General features: G+C 38.6%; 1 protein-coding gene and 1 pseudogene across 1 annotated transcript in view; one reads left to right on the plus strand and one right to left on the minus strand.

The window, feature by feature from the left end:
- Positions 1-22,394, minus strand: part of ZFAND3 (zinc finger, AN1-type domain 3) — a 423,161-nt gene that overhangs the window by 355,462 nt on the left and 45,305 nt on the right. The window lies entirely within an intron of this gene.
- On the plus strand, positions 17,755-19,642 carry LOC102866951 (annotated as a pseudogene).

Genomic DNA, 22,394 nt, shown 5'->3' on the forward strand with positions numbered 1-22,394 from the left:
AGTTTTCAAGACTGTAAAATTTTAGAGACAACCATATCTTTCTCCCATGAAACAGCTAGTGTTTCAAACCACTGATCTTTCAGTTAGCAGTTGAGTCCTTAACCACTGTGCCACTAATAAACAAACTTTATGTCCAATTAATTAAATGCTAACCTGTAAAGAAGTAATCTGGAAATAAAAAGGCTAGAAATTCTTCAAAATGCTACACAGACTTCCGACATATACTCAACTCATGGAATTGGTTAACTAGGTTGAAAGGCTTAGGACCATAGGATCACAGGATAACGTAGTCAATTAGCATTGTTGTTGTTGTTATGTGCCAATAGCGACCCTATGTACAGCAGCCCTAAACCCTGCTCTATCCTGTGCCAATCACACTGCCTCTGACACACCCATCCCAATTACCCTAGTCACTGAATCAATCCACCTCATAGAGGGTCTTCCCCTCCTGCGCTGTCCCTCCACCCTACCAAGCATATGTCCCTCTCCAAGGACCTGTCCCTCCTTACAACATGTCCAAAGTATGTCAGATGAAGCCCCAGAATCCTTGCCTCCAACGAGTAGCCTGGTTTAACCCTCTCCAGGATGAATCTGTTTGTTTTCTTGGTAGTCCAGGGTACATTCAATACTCTTCTCTAGCACTACAGCTCAAAGGCATCAATTCTCCTCCCATCCTCTCTAGTCATTGTCCAGCTCTCTTTGCATAAGAAGTGATTGCAAAGACCATGGCCTGTATCAGGCACACCTTAGTCTCCAGAGAGACACCATTGCTCGAGTACTTTAGAGAGGTCCCTAACAGCAGACTTTCCCATCGTGGTATGTTTTTTGATTTTCTGGCTGCTGGTGCCAAGAGTGTTGACCGTGGAGCCGACCAAACTGAAGCTGTAAACAATCTCAATCTCTTCAAAAAGTACTATACCCTAGTTCGGTGAGTACTGTCTGGGGTCTTAAGAGCTTGCAAGCAGCCACCAAGAACACAATTACCGATCTCTACATATGTGACATAAAGTATCTCCTAGGCTACAACACTTCCATGATACATCTTCAAGGATATGAACATGTACGGCTAAGCACAATTAATAACAGTGCATCTAAATTTCAAAATCAATCTCCATAATAGCCTATGTGTTTCCTACTGCCAAAGGGGCCCTTTAGAGTAGTGAGAGAAGACCTTCACCCTGAAACCCACAGCGTCCCTTTTCAGCAGGAAGTAGCTAAGAGAATACGACATCCCCTTTTCCTTATGAATCAGGGTGAAGTCTCTCTCAGGGAGGAGTGATAGGGCATGGCAAGGGACATGCTGACAAAGGAGATTAATCAGAACTGACTTTGACAAGCACTGTGGCAACTGGACAATTAAAACAGACATGGGGGGAGAAGAATGAACTGGGGAGGAGGGTGGAGAAAACAGTGCAACAATGAATGAATGAAAACCCAAAATCTCTGTAAATGTTCATTAAAACTAATAAAATTTAATAATAATAAAAAATGAGGGAGACTAAAAACTCAAAAGAAACTAGTCCATGGACCTACTCGCACAAACTACAGTCCCTTTTAACTTAAGACCAGAAGAAACAGATGTCCAGCTACTATTAGCAACCATTCTGAACAGAGATAAAATAGGTCCAGGTTAGAATGGGAGCAAATATAGCCCAAATCTCAAATTCACCTTCTAAGGCTACAGCTCTACATCAGACTTTTAATCTAGAATTCAAATCACTCCTGGAGGTGTTCATTATACTGAAGATACCATGGATGACCAAAAGAATAAGCCAATCTGTCTTGAAATAAGTGTAACCTGAGTACTTCTAAGAATGAAGGAATAGCAAGACTTTATCTCGTATATTCTGGGCATGCTGTTAGGAGGAATCAGTCTCTGGAAAAGAATATAAGGCTTGGAAAAGTACAGAGTTAGCGAAAAAGAGAAAGATGCTCAATGATGTACTGACACCATAGCTGTATCAATGGCCTTAAGCACAGCAGAGACTGTAAGGATGGCACAGGTATGGCTAGTTCCAGTCAACTCTGGAAACTGTCTAATAAAATATTCTCACTTAACTCCCTTAAGTCAGTTATTCTACTATTGTCTGTCTAACCTCACTGTCAGGTAAAATTTTAGTAAGAGATTAGAAAGTTTTTCTTTTTTGGTTCCAGAAAAAAGCAGTTTTTAGATCAAAAAGAATTGCTGTGTGGTGTGCCTACTGATATAAAAGAATAAAGCTAAGGAGAAAAGCTCTGGTTAACACCATTCAGCTACCAGAGAATTTCTTTCTAGAGCTGCAGAATTTTGAAATATGACGCTTAAGGCAACATAAAAAGACAGAATGTGTGAGGTTTGCTGCTACATTTTTTTAAAAAATAAATTCTTGAATGCCTATTTTTCCATTCACCTTTATTTTAATACTGAGAAAACAAGGAACATTATATGGCAGGCAATAAATATTTTCCTGACGTCTTGTTGTTGTTGTTGTTATTGTTTTGTGCCATAGAGTCACTTCCGACTCAGCAACTCCATCTATTTACAACAGCTTTGATCCCTGCCCTACCAGACCTGTTTGTTCTCTGTGGTTCATGGTATGTTAATACTCTTCTCCAGCACCACAGCTCAAGGGCACTGATTCTTCTTCTGTCATACTTATTACTGTCCAGCTCTCTGATGCATAACAAGTAATTTCAAAAATCATGGCCTTAATCAGGTGCACCGTAGTCTCCAAACAGACATCATTGCTTTTAGCATTTTGGAGAGGTCCCTGACACCAGATTTCCTCAATTCAATCACCTTTTGATTTCCTGGCTGCTAGTGCCAAGAGTGTTTATTGTGGATCCAAGCCAGTTGAAACTGTTAACCATCTCATTCTTTTCTCCATCTATCATGGTGCTGCCAACTGACCAAGTAGTAAGAATCTTTGTCTTCTTGATACTTTGAAATATAGACTGAAGCTCAATTGATCTGTTATTGGAAAAAAACATGATCCATATCTCATAACCTGTAAAAGCTTATGAATTTTTAAGCCAAATATATAAAGCATCACAAATATTTAATTTTTAGACCTTAAGACTAGAATCATTCATCTAATACTAATGATCTGTTGCCACACATAGGTACTACTACAAGCTGTTGTTGTGTCACTGAGTTGGAACCGATCCATAGCTGACCGACCCTCCAGCAGGTTTTTAAGAGGAAGCAAACTGCATGGGTGGAGACTACCCATCTTCTTAGGGAGCTCAAGCATGCCTTTGGGATTGCAGGACAGCTTCTTATCACTAAAAAGTTCCAAAGGAACAGCTTTAGGCTCTAAACATAAATTAATATTTAGTTAAAAAGAATTAAATATTAATTTTACCTGATCCCAAATGTCATTGAATTCTTCATACCCAAATATGCATTCTAAAGGCCTATAGTAGGCAAGATTATAACTCTTCTACTAATAATGAATTCATTACCAACCAAACTAAAAGAAAAAGTAAATTCATTCAGCACTTTATTCAGTTATTTGACTCTTAAAATGTTCTCTAAATACCAGCAATATCGCTTTAAAAACACAAATATCCTTAAGTTCCTTTGCTTACTCAATTAATTCATTTAACTAGGGCCTAATGCATTGATATATGTGTATTTTTACTAGTTCCATGCAAAGAGGAAATAAAAACTCCATTTCAAAGACTTAAGAATTAACAATAACAGTATATAAGTCTACGACGCTATCAAGGACAATAAAGATAATTCTATTCAATTCTTCTTCTAAACTAAAATCAATCTCCCACCCACTCACAGACAAAAGAACTTTCTGCATCTGGTATAAAAACTAGAGCAGAAGCTTGTTCTTGCTGGACCGAGGAAGAGATCTATAGAGCATCCTGCTACACGGGATACTCTGAGAAGTTTGAGTAAAGTGGTCCCAATCTCTCTTTGCCATTCTATGTCACTCTTTACCATAATTCCTCCAAAGTATACTTTGTCAAGAATTTAAAGCTGTAAGTTATGCAGGTCACAAGGGTTTGAATGACAAACAGTTAAGTTCCTCATGCTAAAGGTGTCTAGCATATTCCTTGTGAAGTTTTGATATGAACAAGGATTTTGGCTCCAGGTACAAGGATGCTGAAAACCAATCTATTTAAACTTTGTCTGCAGTACTAACTTAAAAATGTGGGACCAAAATCAGTTTAAGACATCATAATAAAAGAAAACTACAAGTCACTAAACCTTCACAACTGGAGACATAAAAATCTTCAACCTAATATTAGAAAATATAACATACCAACATAGAAAAATGATCATAAATAATAATAAAGCCATAATTATTCCTGAAATTAAAAGGCTAAAAGATAAAACATCTGGAATCAATTGTGCAATATATCACATTAATAAAAAACAAACATCAAATAATGTTCAAAAGGCATAGCTTTACTGGTCTGACAGAGAATGGTGGAATGTTCGATACTGTGGCCCTTTGATACTCTCCAAGCCTGGAACAGAATCATCCTGGAGGACTGAGTTTCAGGCAAAAAAAGGACATGTCTATTAAGTGAATAGTGACACTAGGGGGGAAAGTACTTCTTAGTAGAATCAAGTACACAAAGCCAAAGAGGCAGAAACTGCCTCAAAACAAAGCTCAGCAGGCAGGGAAAAGGGACTTAGTGGAAAAGGAAAACAGAGAGAGATAGTGACAATAGTGCTGGTACAATGAGGGGATCACGATCAAGTAACACTGCTGAAGGGAAAACAAACTAGTTTGCTCTGTAAACTTCTACTGGACCTACAATGTAAAAACAAGAGATTTTATTAATAATAAAACCATTTGACAAAACTTAACATTATTGTTGTTATGTGCCGTTGAGTCGCTTGTGACTCATAGCGACCCTATGTACAACAGCCCTAAACTCCGTTCTGTCCTGTGCCAATCGCACCATCTCTGACACACCCATTCCCAATTGCCCCAGTCACTGAATCAATCCACCTCATAGAGGGCCTTCCCCTCCTGCACTGTCCCTCCACCCTACCAAGCATGATGTCCCTCTCCAAGGACCGGTCCCTCCTTACAGCATGGCCAAAGTATGTCAGACAGAGCCTCAGAATCCTTGTCTCCAAGGAGCAGGCCATTTTGACCCTTTCCAGGATGAATTTGTTTTCCTAGCAGTCCATGGTACCCTCAATACTCTTCTCCAGCACCACAACTCAAAGGCATCAATTCTCCTTCTATCCTCCTTTGTCATTGTTCAGCTCTCTGATGCATAACTAGTGATTGCAAAGACCATGGCCTATATCAGATGCACCTTAGTCTCCAGAGAGACACCATTGCTCTTCAGTACTTTGGAGAGGTCCATAACAGCACACTTTCCCGTGGGAATACGTCTTTTAATTTCATGGCTACTGGTGCCGAGAGTGTTGACTGTGGAGCCAAGCAAACTAAAGCTGTGAATTATCTCAATCTCTTCACCATCCATCCTGAATCTGCCAATTGGCCCAGTGGTGAGAATCTTTGTCTTCTTGATACTGAACCTCACATAACAAAAATACTCAACACACTAAGCTTAGAAAATGTCTTCACCTTGATAAAATTTGTATATTAAAATAACACAGCTATCAGCACATTTAAATTATATTTCATGTTTGTTAAGGACTAAAAATGTTTTGCCCTTAAACAAAAATTATGATAGACTGAATAATGATCTCTCCAAAGATGTCGAGATCCTAATCCTCAGAATCTGTGAGCTGTAAGAATGTTCCTTTACAAGAAAGAAATTCTGCAGCTCTAACGAAATTAAAAATTCTGAGATGGAAAAATTACCCTGAATTATCTGAGGAGGCCCAAAGTAATCATATCCCCACTATACCTATTACCACGAATCAAATCCAGCTCACAGTGGCACTATCAGGTTTCTGAGGTGGTAAATCTTTAGAGGTGGAGACTGCCCTATCTTTCTCACACAGAAGCCAAGCTGTCAACCTGATATATCACAAGTAATACACAAGGGCTCCTAATGCAATCATAAGGGTCTCTGTAAGATAGAAGCAGAGAATAGAGAAAAACCAATCTGATGAAGTTAAAAGTTAATTCTTATTAAGAGTTAAGGGGCCACAGCCAAGGAACACAGACAGCCTGCAGTAACTGGAAAAAAGCAACAAAGAATCAGCCCTACCACTAACTTTAAGTTGGTTACAGGCTGTAAAGAAGAAACTGAATCAATTTCTCAAGAAACTGAAATCTCAAAGGTGCTTTGGTTCAAGTCCACTAGCTGCTCTTCAGGAGAAGAATAGACAATCTCCTCCTGAGTAATTAACTGCCTCCGAAAACCCAGTGGAAGTTCAGTTTTCGGTTGGTTCCCAATCACTGGTAAACAACAACAACAAAAAGTAAATAGTAGTTCATTCTATCAGCAATACTGATCTGGCACAGGATTTAAAAAAATAAAAAACAACCACCATACAAAACTTCCTCAACACATTTTTATGTTAACACTGTACTAGAGGTTCTAACCAGAATAATTAATCAGAAAAAATAAATAAATAAATAGCATCTAGATTGGAAAAGTAATAATACTGCAGATGAAATTATTCTGCATATAGCAAATCTTAAGAAACATGCTTAAAACTAATATAAATGTTGTTGTTGCTGTTATGTGTGGTCCTGTCACCAGCAACTCATTGGGAGCCTGTGTATAACACCTCTGAACCCTGCCCTATCCTGAACTAATCTCACCATCTCCGACACACTTACTACCATTACTCCAGTTACTGAGTCAATTCATCTCATGCAGGGTCTTCCTCGCCTATGCTGTCTCTCCACCCTTCCAAGAATGATGGTCTTCTCCAAGGATTAATCTATCCTGGCAACATGCCCAAAGTATGTGAGACAGAGCTTAAAAATCTTTGCCTCCAAGAGAAGCCTAGTTTCACCCTCTCCGAGTCAGATGTTTGTTCTCTTGGCAATATTCTATTCCAGCACCACAACTCAAAAGCACTGATCCTTCTTCTATCATCCTTAGTCATTGTCCAGCTCTCTGATCATAGTAAGTAACAGCCAAGACCATGGCCTGGATCAGGTGCACTTAAGTCTCCAGACTGACTGCATTGCTCCTCAGTACTCTGGAGAGGTTTCTGGTAAGATTTTCCCAATGCAATTTATCTTTTGATTTCCTGACTGCTGGTGCCAGGAATATTATTTATTAGTCTAAGCTCACCAAGTTGGGCCAAGAAATCTGGAGGACGACCACCTGGCCTACTGACTGGAAGAGATCTATATTTGTTCCTATTCCAAAGGCAACCCAACAGAGTGTGGAAATCATCAAGTTGTTATCACATGCAAACAAGATTCTGCTGAAGATCATCCAAAAATGACTAGAACAGCACATCAACTGAGAACTGCCTGAAATGCTGGATGGATTTAGTAGAGGATGTGGCACTAGGGACATTATAGCTAATGTCAGATGGATTTTGGCTGAAAGCAGAGAGTACCAGAAGAATGTCTGTGTTTCACTGACTAGGCAAAGGTATTTGACTGTTTGGTTAACAACAAACTGTGGCTGACTCTGAGAAGAATAGGAATCCCAGAACTCTTGATTGTGCTTATGCGAAACTTATACTTGGACCAGGAGGCAGTCATCAGAACAGAGGAAGGAAACACTGCGTGGTTCAAAATTGGGAAGGCTGTGTGTCAAGGATGTGTCCTATCTCCCTATCTTGTCAATCTATATGCAGAACAAATAATCCAGGAGGCTGGGCTCTATGAGGAGACGTGTGGCATCATGATTGGAGGCAGACTCATCAACCATCTGAGTTATGCAGATGACATAACCCTGCTTGCTGAAACTGAGAAGAACCTGAAGCGCTTGCTGTAGAAGGTCAAGGTCTACAGTCTTCAATTTAGATTGAAACTCAACATAAAGAAAACAAAGATTCTCACCACTGGGCCAACTGGCAGCATCATGACAGATGGTGAACAGACTGAGACTACTGACAGCTTCAGTTTGCTTGGCTCTACAATCAATACTCTTGGTACCAGCAGCAAGGAAAGTAGAAGATGAATTGCACTGGGAAAGTCAGCTGTCAGATCCCTCTCCAAGGTACTGAGGAGCAACGACATCAGTCTGGAGACTAAGGTGTGCCTAATACAAGCTATGGTCTTTGCCATTACTTGCTATGAATCAGAGAACTGGACTAGGGATGATAGGAGAGTTGATGCCTTTGAGCTTTGATGCAGGAGAAGAGTACTGAATATACCATGGACTGCTAGGAGAACAAGCAAGTTGGTCCTGGAGAAGGTGAAACCAAGGGGCTCCTTAGAAGCAAGGATTCTGAAGCTCCGTCTGACATACTCTGGACCTGTAGCAAGGCAGGATCAGTCCTTGGAGAGGGACATCATGCTAGGGAGGATAGAGGGATGGTACAGGAGAGGAAGATACTCTATGAGATGGAGTAATTCCATCACTGAGGTAATGGGGATAGGTGTATCAGAAAGAATAAGGCTGTCAAGAGATAGAGCAGGGTTTAGGGCTGTTGTACATAGAGTAGCTATGAGTCGTAAGCAACTCAACGGCACATAACAACAACAACAACAAGCTATTAAAAAAAGTTCAACAAGGGGAAAGAAAAGATCAATATTCAAAAGTCAATTGTATTTTTAAAAACTAGCAATAAACTTTTGAAAAATAAAATCAATAATTCCATTTACAATAGTATCAACAGAACAAAATGTATAAATGTAGCAAAAGCAATACACAACCTATACTTTCAAAACTGAAATGTTGAAAGAAACTAAAGAATTTATGGAGATAAATCTCAAGAATTCCTACTGGTAAAATGGCAATACTTTCCAAAAAGATCCACAGATAAAATGTCTTTTCTTTTTTCAAAAAACAATGCCTTTTCTATCAAAATCTCAGATGTCTCCTTTGGCAAAAATTGACAAGCTGATATAACATATAGAAATTCAAGGGACTTAGAATAGTCAATGCAATCTTTAAAATAAAGAATAAAGTAGATTTCAAAACTTACTAAAAGTTACTATGATCACGATAGTATGGTAAGAATGTAAGACTAAACATTTAGACCAATTTAACAGAAAAGAGAGTTCAGAAATAAATTCAGATTTGTGGTTGATTTTTCAACTGTGTCAAGTCAATTCAAAGAGAAATGAATTGTTTTGTTTAACAAATGTCACTGGGACAACTGGATATCCATGTGCACTGGATAAAGAAAGCTACACCCATGTCTACCCCACTTTACACCAATTCAAAATTAGAAAAGATAAATAACAACTGTTATTATCTGTGAAATAATATCTGTTAAAAACAAATCTTATAACTGACACTTTAATTATTCTTTTTATTCAATTAACAGTCTTAAAGAGTATAGGCCAAATCTTTTCCTTATCTTAACAAGGATGAAAACCATATGATCCTATCAATAAATACAGAAGAAACATCTGAAAAATTTTGTCTATTCTTTAAAAAATCCTCAGTCAATTTAAAAGGTTTTTTAAAAAGATATCAAAGAAAAATCTACAGCTAATATATCTAACTTGCAAACAGGAGCAACTTCTTAACAATATTCACCACTTATATGTTCCAAAGCATTTTATGCTTCTATTCCTCAAAAAAAAAATCCTATAAAAATAGGGGGGGGGGGAGACAGCAAAGAGCTATTTATCCCGTCTGATGTAATCACAACTATGAATCAGAAATGTTAAGAAAGCCAGCACTAAAATTCTGGTGTTTGGTCTACACTACTTTTCTATAGTAGCTCTTATCTTCAGGTTCATGCCACAGTAGACAAATAGTCCTACTTACAAACCATATCTTGAAGGTCTTGTCAAAGACTGAAGAAGAGGTCCTGTATGGTTAATTCTGAACATTTTTTTGTAATACCACTATCTTAATTAAATGAATGGAGCAAGGAGTTGCACTGCAATCCCAAAGACAAGCAGTTTGAATCCACCAGCTAGCTGTATTGCAGGAAAAAGATGGAGAATCTCCTCTCATGTGATTAAATGTCTCTCAAAACTTGCTGGAGGGTCAGCTATGGGTCAGTTTAGACTCAATGATACATGACAACAATAACAATAGCAAACAGGTAATAAAATATTCAAATAGGTACTGTATTTCACTAGTTGATTAAATAGAGCAAGGACTACTTATGTGGAAGGAAAAATTGTAAAACTCACATAAAGAACACATCCCTAAATTGACCTTTCAACACAACATTCCACGTAGAGGAATGGGAACAACCACTGATCTGTAATACCTCCCTCTTCAGAAATTTGAAATGGAGCAGATACCCAGGGAGTTCTAAGGTTTTTTTAAAATTTGTTTCTCTAATTCACTACCTGTCCATGTCTTAGTTGAGCAGCTATCAGTTGGAAGTTTAGGACTCCAGCTATACAACAGAGAAATCAGAGTAGCTTGACCATGTCTGAGTTTATTTCTAATTCATATTAATTTTCACACAGGAACATATAAATGCTGCATTACGTATTCCCACCTGTGATACAGTCAAAGCCAACAAATTCTCAGCAAATTTAGTGAGATTTCCTTTTTTCCTGCACAGTGCACACTTTATTTGAAAGTACCTAGGGATGTCCAAGTCTCTTCAAACAGGCTGATAAGAACAAAAAAAAAAAAACAAAACAAAACCACCAGTCTCTTTAAATCAGCTTTGTCCTACAGTCCAATCATTTCTATATATTGCTTTTTTTATTTCCATATTCTACTGTTTCTTAAAAACCAAATTTATCTGTGACAAAACATTAAGTAACTAACATAAGATAAGCTTTCTCCATAAACGTAGTTAATGTCTTTTTTGGAACCTCTCAGGTCTTTAGAAAACCAGTCCATATGTTTGATGAACATATAGTAGTAGTACGCTTTAGACACAAGTGCTTAAAAGGCTTAGTGAGTTTCTTATCTGACTTTACTACTGTTCAAAGGCAATAATCAAATAGATATTGTGACATTTATAATAACTGAAATAAAAATAAGGATTTCTTTTCTTCAAGAGTCACAGAAAATTCAAAGGTCAGTGGCTAATATACCACTAGCTAGAGGGCATCAATACTTCAGCTACTTCTGTCCTCAACATGTCTAAATAATCTTTTGAGTGTGCTCTATGAAAACCATTAGAAGACCTTGATTAAAAATGTAATTGTGACTACTTTATGGATATGACAGTATTAATGAAATCTGTAAATAATGTTATAAAACATTGTAAGTCAGTGAATGAAAAATCAATATAACTTGTAAACTTTCAAATAAAAGTAGAAAGACAATATAGCTAATAAATACTGCAATATATGTGAAATATAAAGTTTCTAAATTTTTAGCAAATAGGAGGGGCATTCTTCAGGTAAAGGACATTAAGGACCTTATCTACAAATACTCATCATTCCCTCATTTTGACAAAAATTAATTTTTAATAACAGGTTAAATTGAGCACATTATTCTCCTTTTTTAACACTGTATCATCTGTATAATCATCTGTGTAACAACTAGATATTAAGCTGAAGTTACACCAGTAATTTCTGGAGGTACAAAATCATGTTCGTCTAAAAAAAAAATTCATGTTCTTTTTTTATAATTTCTTTTTGTTGCTGGATATCTGATGAAATCCCAAGATTTTTCTGTGAAGAGCAGAATTGTTTATATAGTAAAACAAATCTGGATTTTTAATATCAACCTTTTTAAATCAACCATTTAGGATCCTTTATAGACACTAGAAATTGCAATTGAAAACGAAATTATATGAAATATACTTGGGTGGGAAGAAGAATATAAGATGATAATTAAATATAATAGTAAACATTACTTTACCTGCGTTTTAAAAGCATTTCAACCAAGGGGGGGAAAAACATAAATATGAAAATACTTACATATGTGTGTAAAAGGAGCTCTGCTGGTATATATAGTTCACGTTCAGCTAACCAAAAAGGCTAAATGTCTCCAGCATGTCCAATCCACCAGCTGCTTCAATCCACCAGCTATTCCAAGGGAGAAAGATGAGCAGTCTCCTCCCATTAAGATTTATAGACTTACATCCAATGGCAGGTCATTATGAGTCAGAATTTACTTATTTACCCACATATGAGGAGTTCTGGTGCCCAGAGCTAAGAAGCTGCACTGAAATCCAAAAGGCATAAGGTTTGAGGCTCTCAGCTGTTCCATGGGAAAAGACTGGCAATCTCCTTCCGTATGACTGACTGCCCCTAAAAACCCACTGGAGGGTCAGCTATGGTACACAACAACAACACAAATATGTACTCACACATACATACACACACAGATTTGTCTAATTTTGTGACTCCATCTTAATACCACAAGTTTGCTCATAAGTCAGCTTTCTCCTAAAATGTATTATTTGTGCCATAGGAAAGAATTTTCCAGATCTATAATACTTTCCATGTAGAATATCATGTTGACTACTATACAGTACTTATATTATTAATAAACTATCATCCTAATGACCAAGATTACCAGCTGTTGTTGTTTTATATATGGCAAATAGAAACTGACTCATAGCTGACCATCCAGCAGGTTTTCAGAAGCAGTATAATCACATGGGAAGAGACTGACCATCTTTGTCTTCCAGAACAGGTAGTGGATTTGAAATCTGTGCCTTTTAGCTGAGAGTGCAGCTCCTTACCACTAGGCCAACAAAGACACGTCTCATGGAGACAGTCACTGAGTAAGAACAAAGAGAAACTAACTGTCTATACATATCAATGTAGAAAGGAATTATGGAAATGGAGTCCAGTCTCTTTAGTAATAACACCAAAAGCAACATCCTGTTACTTAATTTTTAGTTTAAATTTAAAAACAGGTCTTTGAAGTTACTATTAATCTTAAAGTATGCATATCAACCTCATAAACTTGACATTTACCTTCAAACGGTCAGGTAGGAAAAAATAAGCATCTCTATCTTGTTAGTTACCATCAACTTGCCTCTAACTCATGGTACACTTACTAATAAAAGAACAAAATATTATCCGGTCCTGATCCACCTTTCTGATGTTTAACTATTGAGGATTTCCCTTGTTTCAAATGACTCTCATCTATGTAAACTTCTTGTGTCTGTTCATGTTGTTTGTTACCCTTGCCTGGAATGCCTGCCTTCCTTGTCCTTGTCTGACTAAATCATAACTATTCTTACTCTTCAGAGCCCTTTTTCAAATCATTCTTGATGGTTTCCTTATTAATAGGCCATGTTAACCCTCTTCAGCTCAAAACTCCAACTGCATAGATTCTTCATACTTTTAACAAAATTTTGTTATTGTGTATGTGAAGCTGGAACCAAATCATAGCTGAACCTCCACTGGGTTTTCAAAGCCTGTAAATTCATGGGAGGAGACTGCCTATATTTCTCTAATGGAGCAACTGGTGGATTCAAACTTTGTGCTGTCAGACTGGCAATGCATTTCCTTACCATGAGGCCATAAGAGCTCTTTAACAAGATACTACTCTGAATTTTATATAATATTTCATTGGTATATAGAACAGATCCCAGTCAGAGGTGCCACTCCAAGTATTTATAGTGTATCTCACTCTTCAATGTCTACCTCAATATTTATCAGCACTTCACACAAATTAAGCAGTATTCTATAAATAAAAGCTACATGCATAAGTCAACAAATAAACATACAGAACTTACAGCAATGATAGCCCTTAAAAAATGATAAATTTATGATAAAAGCTATAATTAAAATTTAGGTTATCTTAAATAAAGTTAAATAAACACCCTCCAGGTATTAAGTACCTCTGCAAAGTGTACTAAAAATGAGTCATAAATAAGGAAATACATAATGCAATCAATTTTTTACTCTAAATGGCATCTCCTAACATTAACTACTGCTACAAAGATCATAAAATGTGACAGATAATCTCAGCTCAGAATAAGAAGAGTTAACCAACAGGGGGAGCATGATAAATTAACACTAAAGTCACAAAACACGTTGCTAACAAATCTTTAAAAGTCTACAAAGAATTTTTCAATATTCAATATTTGCCATAAAATCACTAGAGCCTTTATTTGTATTTGTAAATTACAATGTTTTATAATTTTACTCTTTCTAGACCAGACCAATATTCTGAAAAACCATCACTTTTTACCTGAAGTACTTTCCATATAAAGGTGCACTACAAATAAATATAGGCACCTATTATTAGGCAGGAAAATAAACCATTGTTAATAGAGAGTCTGTGAAAATAGTTACTTTCTGAAATGTAACTCACATTAATGAAGCTAAAAAGCCAGTCAAATAATCCCAGTAGTCACTGATTCAGTCCTACTTGAGTCTGTTGCACATCCCAAAGATGATACACTGCTGTTACCCGAGGTAAACTTCATTTTCATTCCACACTATACGATTCACTAGAAAATATTTCAGAGTTGTAGAAATTACACATCTGAGATATAATTTTAGAAGTATTCTGTTCTTGTGATTTGCCATCAAGCTGAGAACAATTCATAGCAACCATATTAACAGATCTGAACCTTGTTCTATCCTGTGCCATCCTCATCATCTCTGACATACTTGAGCACACTGCTGCACAGTGTTAATTCATATGGTGGAGAGTCTTCCTCTCTCTCAAGAACTCAGCACCTTTCCAAGCATGATGTCATATCCATCTTTTCAAAGGAATTGAAAAGTGGAGACTTTGGCTTATTCAAGGAAATACATGTCAAGGTTGAGTTGTTAATCTGGACTTTCTTTTTTTTTTTTTAAATCTGGACTTTCTAGGTCCAAACTCAAATGCTCTTTGCATAACAACATACTGTGTTCTTGAAGCCAGTTCTTAGACATGCATCTACTAGAAATATGGTTGGCCCGGTCCCATAGATGATGTTGGGTTTGGTTTTTTGTCATTGTTTTTAACAGCTGAACAGAACTCCGTTTGTTATGCTGATCCTGTTGATGTATCTAGTTTTTCAGGTCTTCTAGTCCAAGGAAATGACAATGAAATCCCTTACAAACCCAAAAGTCCATAGCAGAACACATAAGCCATTAAGCAATAACAGATCCTTAAGGAGTGAAGCAATGGTCTTTAAAGTACAATGCAAAGAACTATTCTAAAACTACAGCTTTAGCATAATCTTAGACCTTTCCTTCACACAGTTTAGCAAAATAGGTTCAGTCACACTCAGCAAGTATTGTTAGACAAGTCAGACAATAATGTTGTTGTTATGTGCCATCGAGTCGCTTGTACAATACCCCTAAACTCTGCTCTGTCCTGTGCCAATCGCACTGTCTCTGACATTCCCATCCTGATTACCCCAGTCACGGAATCAATCCACCTCATAGAGGGCCTTCACCCTCCCAAGCATGATGTCCCTCTCCAAGGACAGATCCCTCCATACAACATGTCCAAAGTATGTTAGATGGAGCCTCAGAATCCTTGCCTCCAAGGAGCCACCAGGTTTAACCCTTTACAGGACGAATCTGTTTGTTTTCCTAGCACACCATAGTACCCTCAATAATCTTCTCCAGCACCACAGCTCAAAGGCTCTTTATATCCTCCTTAGTCACTGACCAACTCTCTGATGCATAACAAGTGACTGCAAAGACCATGGCCTGTATCAGACGCACCTTAGTCTCCAGAGAGACACCATTGCTCTTCAGTACTTTGGAGATGGCCTAACAGCCAATTTTCCCATGGCAATACGTCTTTTAATTTCCTGGCTACTGGTGCCAAGTGTGTTGACTGTGGAGCCAAGCAAACTAAAGTTGTGAACAATTTCAATCTCTTCACCATCCATTCTGATACTGCCAATTGGTCCAGTGATGAGAATCTTTGTCTTCTTGACACTGAGCCTCAATCCATATTGGAGGCTGCAGTCCTTGACCCTCTGCAGCAAGCACTTCAGGTCCTCCTCAGTTTCAGCAAGCAGGGTTGTGTCATCTGCATAACACAGACTGTTGATCTTCCACCAATCTTGACCCCACATTTCTCCTCATAGAACCCAGCATCCCAGATAATCTGTTCTGCATACAGGTTGAAAAGGTATGGAGATAGGATGCATCCCTGGCATACGCCATTTCCAATTTTGAACCATGCAGTGCTTCCTTGCTCTGTTCTGACAACTGCCTCGTGGTCCAAGTATAGGTTTCTCATTAGCACGATCAAGTGTTCTGAGATTCCCATTATTCTCAGAGTCAGCCACAGTTTGTTATGATCCACAGAGTCAAACGCCTCTGCATAGTCAATGAAACACAGATAGACATTCCTTTGATATTCCCTGCTTTCAGCTAAGATCCATCTAACACCAGCTACAATATCCCTAGTATCATGACCCCTTCTAAACCCAGCCTGGACTTCTGGTAGTTCTCTGCTGATTCCAGTCGATTTTGGATTATCTCCGGTAGAATTTTGCCTGCATGTGAAATCAATGAGATTGTTCTATAGTTTCCACACTCTGTTGGGTCACCCTTCTATGGGATAGGAACAAATATAGATCTCTTCCAGTCAGTTGGCCAAGTGGTTGTTCTCCAGATTTCTTGGCACAACTTGGTGAGCACATCCAGGGCAGCATCTGTTAGCTGAAATATGTCAATTGGTATACCAACTATTCCTGGGGCCTTATTTTTTACTATTTCCTTCAAAGCAGCCTGAACTTCTTCCTTCATCACCATAGGCTCTTGCTCATATGTTGTTTCATGAAATTCTTCTGTGTCTGACAACTTCTTTCCATACAGTGACTCAGTATATTCTTTCTATCTTCTTTTAATACTTCCTGGATCATTTAATATTCTGCCTAAAGAATCCTTGATTATAGCAACTTGAGGTCTGAATTTCTTCTTCAGTTCCTTGAGCTTAAGAAATGTGTTTAAATCAGCAAATACAGGCAGCAGGATGCATTTTATACATGATACTCGTCTTGTAGCCGTATAGGTGAAAAAGATTTTAGTTATATAGTGGCAAACTAGATTAAAAAAAAAAAAAACAACAAAACACCTGTGTTCCACTGTCAAAAAATCATCCTACTGGATGAAGCTAAACCTCTGAGTAGACAAATGAAGTCATGAGGGAGGAAAAAATACAGACCTAAACAGCAACAGGAGCTACAATCAACCCTATGACGAATATGGACAGATTTCAAACATCTTAAATGCTAGTTTGTTTTTTAAACCTTATTCAGACTGCTTTGCAGTTTTCCCAATACCAGTACCACATATGGTCTTCTGGTAAGAAGTTTAGAAGGAACCTCAATACCTGCCTTATCCACCTACAGCCTACCATCCCAGGAAAAGTACTCCAAAACGTTCTTCCTTCAAAAAGTTGCCCATGTGGCTTAGTGAAATAAACCCTGTTCTTTTGATTGTACCACTGATTGTACCAAACTTGAATCAGTAACTAGTGCATCAGTCCAAGCCAGTCATGGACTGAGTGAACAGGCACAGTAAAGAGTGACAAATGCCCTTATCCCCGGCGGTGAGTGCGGAGAGTGCGGAGTGTGTGCTCCGGGCTCAGAACACACATTTATTATTTTTAAAAAATTTTTTAAAAAAATTAAAAAGCCTTTTAAAAATTCCAAAACAAAATTTACAAAAAATTTTTTTTTCTCTTTTATAAATAACCTGGTGAAGAAGACCGACTCGCCCGCCCCCGGCCCCACAGCACCTCCAAGGAGGAACGAAGAGACTCGCGAGGACTTTCCCGCTGCCAGGACCCAACACCGCCAGCCTTGCTCCCCAGCCAGCATTCAGCACCCAGCGACAGCGGATCGACCCAGTCATGGCCTGTGGCCCTGCTGGCAGCCGTGCCGAGATGAACCCCAGCGCCCCCAGCTATCCCATGGCCTCGCTCTACATGGGAGGACCTACACCCCGACATGACAGAGGCGATGCTCTACAAGAAGTTCAGCCCGGCTGGGCCCATCCTCTCCATCCAGGTCTGCAGGGACATGATCACCCGCAGCTCCTTGCCTACACGTATGTGAACTTTCAGCAGCCGATGGACTCGGAGCATGCTTTGGACACCATGAATTTTGATGTTATAAAGGGCAAGCCAGTACGCATAATGTGGTCTCAGTGTGATCCATCGCTTCGTAAAAGTGGAGTGGCCAACATATTTATTAAAAATTTGGACAAATCCATTGATAATAAAGCACTTTATGATACATTTTCAGCATTTGGTAATATCCTTTCATGTAAGGTAGTTTGTGATGAAAATGGTTCCAAGGGCTATGGATTTGTGCATTTTGAGACACAGAAAGCAGCTGAAAGAGCTACTGGAAAAATGAACGGGATGCTTCTAAATGATTGCAAAGTATCTGTTGAACATTTTAAGTCTCGCAAAGAGAGAGAAGCAGAACTCGGAGCTAGGGCTAAAGAGTTTACCAATGTTTACATCAAGAATTTTGGAGAGGACATGGATGATGAGTGCCTTAAGGATCTCTTTGGCAAGTTTGGACCTGCCTTAAGTGTGAAAGTAATGACCAATGAAAGGGGGAAGTCCAAAGGTTTTGGATTTGTGAGCTTTGAGAGGCATGAAGATACACAGAAAGCTGTTGATGAGATGAATGGAAAGGAGCTCAGTGGAAAACAAATTTATGTTGGCAGGGCTCAGAAAAAAGTGGAACAACAGAGGGAACTTAAGTGCAAATTTGAACAGATGAAGCAAGATAGGATCACCAGATACCAGGGTGTTAACTAATATGTGAAAAATCTTGATGATGGCATTGATGACGAACGTCTCCGCAAAGAGTTTTCTCCATTTGGTACAATCACCAGTGCAAAGGTTATGATAGAGGGTGGTCACAGCAGAGGATTTGGTTTTGTATGTTTCTCCTCCCCTGAAGAAGACACTAAAGCAGTTACAGAAATGAATGGTAGAATTGTGGCCACGAAACCATTATATGTAGCTTTAGCGCAGCACAAAGAAGGGTGCCAGGCTCACCTCACTAACCAGTACATGCAGAGAATGGCGAGTGTCTGAGCTGTGCCCAACCCCATGATCAACCCCTACCAGCCAGCACCTCCTTCAGGTTACTTCATGCAGCTATTCCACAGACTGAGAACCGTGCTGCGTACTACCCTCCTAGCCAAACTGCTCAATTAAGACCAAGTCCTCGCCAGACCTCATCCATTCCAAAACATTCCAGGTGCTATCCGCCCAGCTGCTCCTAGAACACCATTTAGTACCATGAGACCAGCTTCTTCACAAGTTCCACGAGTCATGTCAACACAACGTGTTGCTAACACATCAACACAGACCATGGGGCCCCGTCCTGCAGCTACTGCTGCAGCAGCTGCTCCTGCTGTCCGCACTGTGCCCCAGTATAAATATGCTGTGGGAGTTCACAATCCTCAGGAACACCTAAATGCACAAGTCACCATGCAGCAGCCTGCTGTTCATGTACAAGGTCAAGAGCCTTTGACTGCTTCCATGTTGGCATCGGCCCCTCCTCAAGAGCAAAAGCAGATGTCAGGTGAAAGGCTGTTTCCTCTTATTCACACCATGCACCCTACATTGGCTGGTAAAATCACTGGCATGTATGTTACTGGAGATTGATAATTCAGAACTTCATATGCTTGAGTCTCCAGAGTCTCTTTGTTCTAAGGTTGATGAAGCTGTAGCTGTACTACAAGCCCACCAAGTTAAAGAAGCTTCCAAAAAAGCCGTTAACAGTGCCACTGGTGTTCCAACTGTTTAAAATGATCAGGGACCATGAAAGACACTCATGCTTCACCGAAGAAAAAGAACTTAACATCGAAAAACTTAAATATTGTGGAAAAAAAAACAAACAACAACACTGCAAAGTATAAAATAAAAAAAGGAAAGAAAACTTTGAACCTTATGTACCGAGCAAATGCCGGGTTGGCCCATGCTAGTCCTAGATTACTTACTCATTTAAAAACAAAACAAAACAAAAAAAGAGGAAAAAAATAGTAAAATATAAAAACAAATTATTGTTTTATAAACCCTGGGAAAAAGAATTTTCAGCAAAGTACAAAAATGTAAAGCATTCCATTCTTTAATTTTGTAATTCTTTACTGTGGAATAGCTCAGAATATCAGTTCTGTTTTAGGTAACAGAATTGATAACTGAGCAAGGAAACATAATTTGGATTATGAAATTCTTGCTTTAATAAAAATTCCTTAAACCGTGTAAAAAAGAGTGACAACTATATTAAAATGAATCTTCTTATAAATACTAAGGAAGAGAGAAGGCAGTCACTAGAGTTTAAGTTACTATAAGAAGTATTAGGACCCAACTGAATGTGCCATTAAAAAGCTGACACTGCCCTCATCTACTACAGTCCTTTCACTAAAGTTCCATTACTCAAGATATAGCTCTTCCTCAAGATAAAGCTCTTCCTCACAACCCTAAAAAGTCTAATACAAGTGACTACCACTCTAGACAACACAAAGCACTAACTATTCTAAAACATTCTTCAGCATTCGTGTCTTTAAATAAACTTTTATTCTATCATTTATAAAGACAAGTAGAGCTGATATCAGATTATTACCTAAAGTTCTCTCTCATTGTAATAATTCATGTCCCTAACCTCTCCACACTCAACTTAAGATGTCTACAATTGATATAAATAATACTAAATTTTCTCCTTTCTCTTTAATTCCTCCACATTTTGTTCTATAATTCATGCGTCATTTCAATAAACTGGTTATTCGGCCCAACCAAACGCTCACTCACTCGCTCACTCAGACAGTGCCTTCAAGTCAGTTAAGACTCACAGTGACTCACCATCGCGTTTACAAGCATGTAAACTGGAAGAGGGGACTAGTCATCTTTCTCTCCCAGAGTTGCTGGTAGATTCAAACCAGAAGAGATACTCACCCTTTTAGGTCAGCAGCAGGACTCTGTGTAAACTCTACCACCAGAGTTCCCTACATTCAACCTATAGAGGCAAAGAAACTGCCTCATGTCAAGCATTGTGTGAAATTCACAGAGCCTGATTATTTTTTTTCCTTTAAAAATAAAGAAAGATCTTTTTAAATTGCCACACACAGTCTAACTGGACTACTTACTGCAACTGTTTTGGGTATTATGTTCTTCTGATTCATTTGCATATCACATTCGTTCCCCCTACTCACTACAAGGTAAACAGCTCAAAGTCCTTACCATGTCTATTCTTTTATGTTTCCACAGAAACTAGCACAGTGTTTTACCCCTTAAGAAGCAAATACTTTTTCCTGATATTTACCCTAAACAATATACATCAGTACTCAAACTTATACCTTACACTAGCAACAAATAATCAGATTATTTTCAAGAGCACCTAAAAATGGTACTATATCTTTTCCAATATTCTAGATTTTCTAATACAGTTGCATAAATACACAGTAAGGAAATTTATAACAAGGAATTTCTATTTTAGTCACAGTATTTTCCTTGTGTTACTACTGTAATGTACCACTGAGTATTTTCCTTGCTGTTGTTAGGTGCCATTATGTCCAGTATGACTCACAGCAACCCTGTGAACAATAGATCTGAATCCTGCCCTATCCTATGCCTTCCTCCTCATCTGATACACTTGAGCCCACTGCTGCAATCATCTTGCCAATCCAGTCTTCCTCTCTTTCCTATCTTCAACCTTTCTAAGTACGATATCCCTTTCCAAAAAATAGCTTCTCCTAGCAACATGCCTAAAGTAGGAGACAAAGTATGTGAGATGAACAATAACTGATCAAGGAAAATGAAAATTTGTCTCTCATTTTCCTTGCTGTTGTTCCTGTTATGTGCCATCAAGTCACTTGCAACTCATAGCGACCCTATGTACAATAGCCCTAAACCCTGCTCTATCTTGTGCCAATCGCACTGTCTCCAATACACCCATCCCGATCACCCCAGTCACTGAATCAATCCACCTCACAGAGGGCCTTCCCATCCTGCGCTGTCCCTCCACTCTCCCAAGGATGATGTCCCTCTCCAAGGACCAGCCCCTCCTTACAACATGTTCAATGTATGTCAAACGAAGCCTCAGAATCCTTGCCTCCAAGGACCAGCCCGGTTTAACCCTCTCCAGGATGAATCTGTTTGTTTTCTTGGCAGTCCATGGTACATTCAACACTCTTTTCCAGCACCACAGCTCAAAGGCATCAATTTTCCTTCTAGCCTCCCTAGTTATTGTCCAACTCTCTGGCATATAACAAGTTATTGCAAAGACCATCATCGCCTGTAACAAGATGCACTTTAGTCTCCAGAGTGACACCACTGCTCTTTAGTACTTTGGAGAGGTCCCTAACAGCAGACTTTCCCATCTCCTCACAAAAGTGTATTATGTAAAATAATAAGAAAGATATATATTTCAATATTTATAAAACACAAAGATAATAGGCAGTGGAAAGAAAGTAAAACCTGTACTGTGTCCTAAGGAGTTTAAAAGTTAGACAACCTGAGAGAAGAACAAGACAGACAGACAGACAGACACACACACACACACA

Source organism: Elephantulus edwardii, unplaced genomic scaffold, assembly GCF_000299155.1.
Source record: "Elephantulus edwardii isolate Elephantulus edwardi_28Jun2011 unplaced genomic scaffold, EleEdw1.0 scaffold00017, whole genome shotgun sequence".
NCBI classification, from domain to species: Eukaryota; Metazoa; Chordata; class Mammalia; order Macroscelidea; family Macroscelididae; genus Elephantulus; species Elephantulus edwardii.